Raw genomic sequence first — 7,709 nt, 5'->3', positions numbered from 1 at the left:
AAATCAAGAGAAGGGTGCTCCAATGAAAATAAATAAGAAGAAGGAAGAAAGGACTAAAAGAAAGCATGATTATCCTTCTGCTGTCTCTAAGAAACAAGATGTTTCTAAAGAGGTCATTGCAAAGGTTGCTAAGTCTGTCTCTGATGAGTTTGAGAAGAAAGGGAAAGAAGCTGTTGAGAAGAAGAAAACAAGAAAAAGGAAGATGATTCTTCAAGAGTCTGATGAAGAAAATGTCACTCAAGAGGCTGAGAATCAATCAGAAGTTCTGGCATATGTCAGAAGGAAAGAAATCTCTAGCGGCAAAGCAAAGATTATTGAAGAGCCGAAGAGTAAGAAGCAAAAGAAGACTGAGGATGTGGCCAAAGCTTTTCTGAGAGGTTCCAAAGGTATATGCATTTCTGAACCTGATTCTGCTCCTGCTGTTCATTCAGAAGTTGCACCAATAGAGGTTGTCCCTACACCTGAACCAGAAAAAGCCACATCAGAATCACCTGTTTTTGTCCATGTTCTTACACCTCCATCTTCTCCTATAACCATTCCTTCCTCTCCACCTACCATCAATCCTGTTCTGGATATACCACCCCTTCAAACTCTCTTTCCATCTCAACCTTCTCCCAATGCCACCTTTGAACATACTCCCTCCACCTCTCAAAACAACCTTTGTGATTCTCCTCTTCCAACCTCTGCATCACATGAGCAGCTGCTCCGTGATTGCAACTACACTCCCAAGCCTCGTCCTGAAGCTGAAGTGGTAGTGTTAGATTCTGATACTGAAGCAGAATCTTCTTATAGGTTGGATAGAGAACCTCATCCGTACTTCACTTCCAACCCTGCCTTTTCAAAAACCCAAATAAAATTCCGCCCTGTATACCCTATTGGTGTAGTTTTTGAAAAAATAAAGAGGAATCTCAGAAGTATCTTTGATACTCTCAGAATTGCTGAAAGTTCTGGATTGAATGATGTTGCTATGCGGAACTTCTGGAGGATCTTTCGCAGAGAATCAGATGCTCTGTTTTTAGAACTTCAGGAAGCCTGTATAGCTGCTGCCCCACGGCCTCGTGGAATTCTGAGGAATTATGAAGACTTCTGGTTTGCTAGTCTCAAAGGAAGACATCTGTTGGAAGAGAAGCCCTTCTTGGATGAGATGGAACAATTAAGACTGGCTGCTGAAATGGAAGCAAATCCATGCAGGGATATTGTTATCTTTATTCCTGATTATCCTGTTCTGCTCGGAGACTTCAAGACTCTCTTTAACTATCTGAGGGAAAACCTTTCTGAGAAAGACCCAAGCTTGGTCATTCCAGAAGTTGTTGACCCACCAGAAGTTGAAGGTCCTTCTGCTCCCAGGAATCTAGCTGCCATTCTTCAGGCACTTGAGAATGGAGACTCGGAAATTCCTGCTGCAGAATATGGAGATGCTTCTATGCAAGAAGCAGATGTTGAAGATCATGTTGCTGAATCAGATCCTGTTGAGGAAATCCCTGCAAATGATCTATCCATGGAAGCTACAGATCAAGTTGCTATTCCTGTGGTTGAAAGCGGTGAAGCTTCTTCTGATGAATCTTCTCGTCTTGCAAGGACTCTGGAAGAAATTCAGAAGAGACAGGATGAGCAAAGCTCACTCAATGCTGAGTTTAGAGCTTTCATGGTGAGGCAAGTTGGACACAACAATGAGGTTCAAGAGATGCTGGCCAAGATCCTGTCAAGGCTAGGGCCATCTTAGATTGAGTCTGTGTTGTTTCTTTCTTTTTGCTGCATCTATTTTTGTGCATCTGATCTTACTTATCCTCATGTACTTCTGTACCTGATGTTTGAACTTCAATGAAATCATCTTCTTCCTCCGTGTGTTTCTTTTTGTTTGTCTCTGAATCTTTTCTGTTTTTTGATGATATGACAAAAAGGGGGAGAAATATGTGATAAATGATTTGATTTAATCAGTTGCTTTCACTAACAAGAACTGCAAGTTCTATATGGTTTAAGTGTTTTGCAGGTATAAAGAAGTGAAGAAAATCTTCAAAGCAAACACAAGAAGCAAAACCATAAGAAGCGTTATTCTGTAAAAAGAATAAGCTTATGGAAACTGAAGCAAGCTGAGTGCTGTCAAGCTTCAGAATCAGAAGCACTGATAATAGAATTTGATCCATATTTGTCTATTTGCTCTGACAAAATTCTATTTGCTCTGATACATTATTTTAGCCTATATGGCTCTGATACATATCATGTGTTCTAATATACATTTTATGTTCTGACTCGTTCATGCTGACTTTTGTCGTTTAGTTTTTGTTCTGTAACATTTCAGGATGTAGAGATGCTCTGATGATGCTCTGGTACATTCAACAATGTTCTGATACAAATCTAGCATGAAGTGATGTTGGTAGAAATTCAAAGCTCTGAAGCTATCCGAGGGAAGCAGAAATCAGAAGCTGTGAATGTTCTAAAGATCCAGAAAACTCAAGTTCTGAAGCTGTCCTAAATGGAAGCAGAAATCAGAAGCTGTGAGTGTTCTGAAGATCAAAGAAATTCAAGTTCTGAAGCTGTCCTAGATGGAAGCAGGAATCAGAAGTTGTGAATGTTTTGATGATCAAAGAAATTCAAGTTCTGAAGCTGTCCTAAATGGAAGCAGGAATCAGAAGCTATGAGTGTTCTAGGGATCTAAAGAAATTCAAGTTCTGAAGCTGTCCAATGGAAGCAGAAATCAGAAGCTATGAATTCTCTGAAGACAGAAGCTTATGTGATCGTCTCTACCGAAATAATCAGGGAAGTTTTTTATTAAAGTTCTTCGAGTATTTATTTCAGGGGGAGATTATTTATCTCAGGGGGAGATTGTTAATCTCAGGGGGAGACATATTCACATGCTTATGCTATAGCTGTGTAATTTGTCTTTTGCCGTCTGCTCTTTCTGATCGCAAATTCATATCATTTATATATGTTTTTGTCATCATCAAAAAGGGGGAGATTGTTAGAACAAGATTTGTTCTGATCAATTATCTTAGTTTTGATGATAACAATAATATGAATTTTGCTTAAGATAATATGGTACTCTAATCCAATGCAATTTCCTTTTCAGGAAATATATAAAGAGTATGCATAATTCAGCGCTCAGAAGCTTTGTCTCAAGGGTTCAGCATGCAACATCAGAACATGGTCTGGCAAGACATCAGAAGATGGTCGAAGCAGAATCAGAACATGGGTCTATGGAAGCATCAGAAGAACATGAGATCAGAAGCACTGAAGTTCTGATGGTATCACGCACAGAAGCACTTCAAGGTCAGAAGATCAGAAGATGCTTTGCACCAAGCTGTTTGATGTAACGCCCGTATAATTTTAATATTAATTTAATTTTATTATTGAATTAATAATTAGAATTATTAAAGAAATTGTGGAAATAATAAATAAATGAGGTTTTGGCTTTTGGGCCATATGTGGAAATAGTGGAAGAAGGGGGGGTGATTCTGTAAAACCTTTTTCTAATTTTATTATTTCATAAACATTGGATTTGGGAACCAAGAAAGAGCGTGAAAGAAAGAAGTCTGAAGAACGAGGAACGCGAAGGAGAACGATAGAGGGAGAGACCAAGAATCCAGAATTATCTAAGGTAAGGGGGGACTTGTCTTGATTACCATCTATTATCGGGTTAGGGGTTGATAATGCTGAATAGATGTAGAATTCGGATCAATTGAGTCATATAATAGGTTTAGGGATTATGTCAATTGTGTGATATTTGACCCTGTGTTTTGAATCTATGATGTATGCGTTGTTATAATCTCAATTGATGAATATTTGGTGCATTATGAGACGTAAATTGTGTTGTTTGTGCATTATAATTCTCCATGTTCGCACTGGTATGTGTTGGGTGTTTGGGATACATGGAATGCTGTTTTTCTGCAGATTGGGGTTTCCAGAATCGCGGTTCGCGCCGCGTACAGAGGGGAGGCGCCGCGAACCTGAAGGCAAAAGGTCAGGAAGTTTTGTTGCGTTCAGTACGCGCCGCGAACGGGTGACCGCGCCGCGAACGGGTGACCGCGCCGCGAAGGCGTTGTTTCGATTCGTACCGCGCCGCGAATGTTTGATGGCGCCGCGTGCTGTTGATGTTTTGTGATATTTTAAGAAAGTTCAAAGAGGCGTAACTTTCTAACCGTTGGTTCATTTGATGCGCCGTTTTGGGCTAAATGAACTTTATTAATCGATCTATGTGATGATGATTTGACTGGTTTTAGAATGATGATATTATATGTTGCTATTTCTTGATGATGACGATGATTGTAGCAAATATGTACGTGTTTCGACATGATGATGATAGAATTGTGGTTGAATGATGTTAATATATATGAACATACTTGAATGATGATGATGATGATTGAGGATGATGTTGATAATGATATAAGTATGTTATATATGTTGCATTCATTCATGTGCATTGTTGATACTGTATCCATAAGGGATGTGTTGGATCAGTGAAGGGCATGATTCCCATTGTGTGGAATCTGTGCTGGCAGGGCCGTATCTGGATGATGATAGATCGGTCATGGGTTATTCCCATTGGATGACGTTGGTACCACATGCATAGTGTCAGTTCATTCATATGCATGATTTATGACATGATTTGGAGGTATTCCAGTGTTGTAAATGCTGATGATGTGTTGGTTGTTATTTGTTTTGTTTTGATTGTCTGTTTATGAAACAATTGGGTGAATGATGCAACTGTGACGTGTTATTGCTTTATAACCTTATAACATTTGTTAATTATGACGAGACTCACCCTTACATGTTGTCATTTTCAGATTGAGGATAGCGGCTGATCGACTCGACGAGGATTAGCTCATGAGTCAGTGTTTTAGTTAGCGTCAGGTGTCATGCTCTGGTAGTTGTAACACTGGGAACGTTTGTTTGTAGTTTGATTGTAACTCTATATTTATCTGTTTTGGTTGAAGTCTGATACATTTAGTAATAATGTAGACTTGATGATGTATTTTTCCGCTGCGTAGAACATGGTTTGGATAATGAGTTATGATTTTCAGGTGTTCCAATGATGCATGACTTATGTGACGTGTGCTTTTGTTATTTATGAAGTGTAATACCTCTCTACATGTTACTCTGATTTAAATAATTTGTTTAATTGCCGCGGGTTATTTAGAGGGGTGTTACATTTGACTCTGATGATATTCAAACGTTGTATTCACAAACATCAGATCAGAAGGAAGTACATGTGGCAGGCTACGCTGACTGACAAAAGGAACGTTAGAAGCTATTAAAGGCAACGTCAGTAGACACAGCGTGAACAAGGCTCGAGGTAGTTGACAAAAGCGTATAACATTAAATGCGATGCTGTACGGAACACGCAAAGCATTAAATGCACTCAACGGTCATCTTCTCCAACGCCTATAAATATGAAGTTCTGATGAGAAGCAAGGTTAACGAACTTACACAATTTCTGTGAATATTAACTTGCTGAAACACTGTTCTATTCGAAGCTCAGAATCTTCATCTTCATCAAAGCTCACTACATTGCTGTTGTAATATATTAGTGAGAATAAGCTTAAACGATAAGAGAAATATCACAGTTTGTGATTATAGCTTTTAAGAAGCAATTGTAATACTCTTAGATTTGATTACATTAAGTTGTAAGGAACTAGAGTGATCGTGTGGATCAGAATACTCTAGGAAGTCTTAGAGGTTATCTAAGCAGGTTGTAACTAGAGTGATCGTGTGGATCAGAAGACTCTAGAAAGTCTTAGAGGGTATCTAAGCAGTTGTTCCTGGAGTGATCAGTGTGTGATCAGAAGACTCTGGAAGACTTAGTTGCTGACTAAGTGGAAAACCATTGTAATTCGTGCGATTAGTGGATTAAATCCTCAGTTGAGGTAAATCATCTCTGCGGGGGTGGACTGGAGTAGTTTAGTTAACAACGAACAGGATAAAAATAACTGTGCAATTTATTTTTATCGGTCAAGTTTTTAAAGCTACACTTATTCAAACCCCCCCCTTTCTAAGTGTTTTTCTATCCTTCACTCCCCAGGTAACCGGTTACCTCGTACCAGAAACCCCAAAACTCCATTTTTCAGCACCTACAACAATTCCAATCCATACCAGAACGTACCACCATGTATTGCAACATCAAACAGCACCAACAAACACGAAAATACACATTTACACATACTTCTAGTCATGCTTTAACATCATTATTCAACACCAAACATCATTCACAACATAAATTGAACCAAAGTTCTATAAACCCCAAAACCCCAAACACCGACACATAATCTAATTCAGAATCCTAACATACGAAATCAATCGAATCATTCATAATACCCATAATAGAGGTTAATGAGAAGAATCCCCCCTTACCTCGATGTCGAATTCTTGGATGCTCTATCTCTTCGCACTTGATCTTCTCCCAATTTCACGTTCAGCTCTTTCTTCTCTCTTTTGGTTCTCTTTTCACAAAATACTCCTTTTTTCTATTTTATGAAAATATAACTTTATTTTAGAAAAAGGGCTTTACAACTGACACACCCCCCAACTGCTACTAGCAACACTGGCCCATTAGCCTTATTTCATCCATATTTCCCAAATAATCCAATTAATTCTAATATTTAATAAAAAAATTCATTAAATTAAATAAAGAATTTTATGGGGTGTTACAACCCTCCCCCACTAGAAAAGTTTTCGTCCTCGAAAACATACCTTAGGCAAAGAGTTCCGGGTAGGAGTCCTTCATCTGGCTCTCCAATTCCCATGTAACATTTCCACCGGCTGGTCCTCCCCAAGCTACTCTGACCAACGCTATCTCCTTGCCACGTAATTGTTTCACCTTCCGATCCTCAATCCTCATAGGCAAAGCTTCAACTGTCAGATTATCCTTCACCTGTACATCATCCACTTGGATCACATGCGACGGATCAGCAATGTATTTCCTCAACTGCGATACATGGAATACATCATGCAGATTCGCAAGCGTCGGTGGCAACGCGATGCGATACGCCACCTCTCCCACTCTTTCTGAAATCTGAAACGGACCGATAAAACGCGGAGTCAACTTCCTTTACTTTAGAGCTCGTCCGATACCAGTCATAGGAGTAACTCTCATAAACACATGATCTCCTTCTTGAAACTCAAGTGTTCTCCGTCTCTTGTCATGATAACTCTTCTGACGACTTTGAGACGCCTTCATCTTCTCTTGGATCATCTTAATCTTTTTCGTCGTTTCTTGAACAATCTCTGGTCCAATCACCGCACTTTCGCCCGATTCATACCAACATAAAGGCATTCTACACCTCCGACCATACAAAGCTTCAAACGGAGCCATACCAATGCTCGAGTGAAAACTATTATTGTAGGTAAATTCGATCAAGGGTAGATAACTATCCCAAGTACCACCTCTTTCCAACACACAAGCACGCAATAAATCCTCTAGCGATTGGATAGTTCTTTCTGTCTGTCCGTCCGTCTGCGGATGATAAGCAGAACTCAATCTCAGCTTAGTACCCAAAGCCTTCTGCAACCCTTCCCAAAATTTGGATGTAAACCTTGGATCTCTATCTGACACGATACTCTACGGAATACCATGTAAACTCACTATCTTCTCAATGTACAATTGAGCCAGTTTCTCCATCGGGTAATCCATTCTCATTGGTATAAAGTGAGCAGACTTAGTCAACCTATCCACTATGACCCAAATGGCTTCATAGTTCTTCACCGTCCTCGACAAT

The sequence above is a fragment of the Vicia villosa genome, unplaced genomic scaffold (genome assembly GCF_029867415.1).
Source record: "Vicia villosa cultivar HV-30 ecotype Madison, WI unplaced genomic scaffold, Vvil1.0 ctg.001024F_1_1, whole genome shotgun sequence".
Classification (NCBI taxonomy): Eukaryota; Viridiplantae; Streptophyta; class Magnoliopsida; order Fabales; family Fabaceae; genus Vicia; species Vicia villosa.
This window is presented reverse-complemented; position numbering follows the sequence as displayed.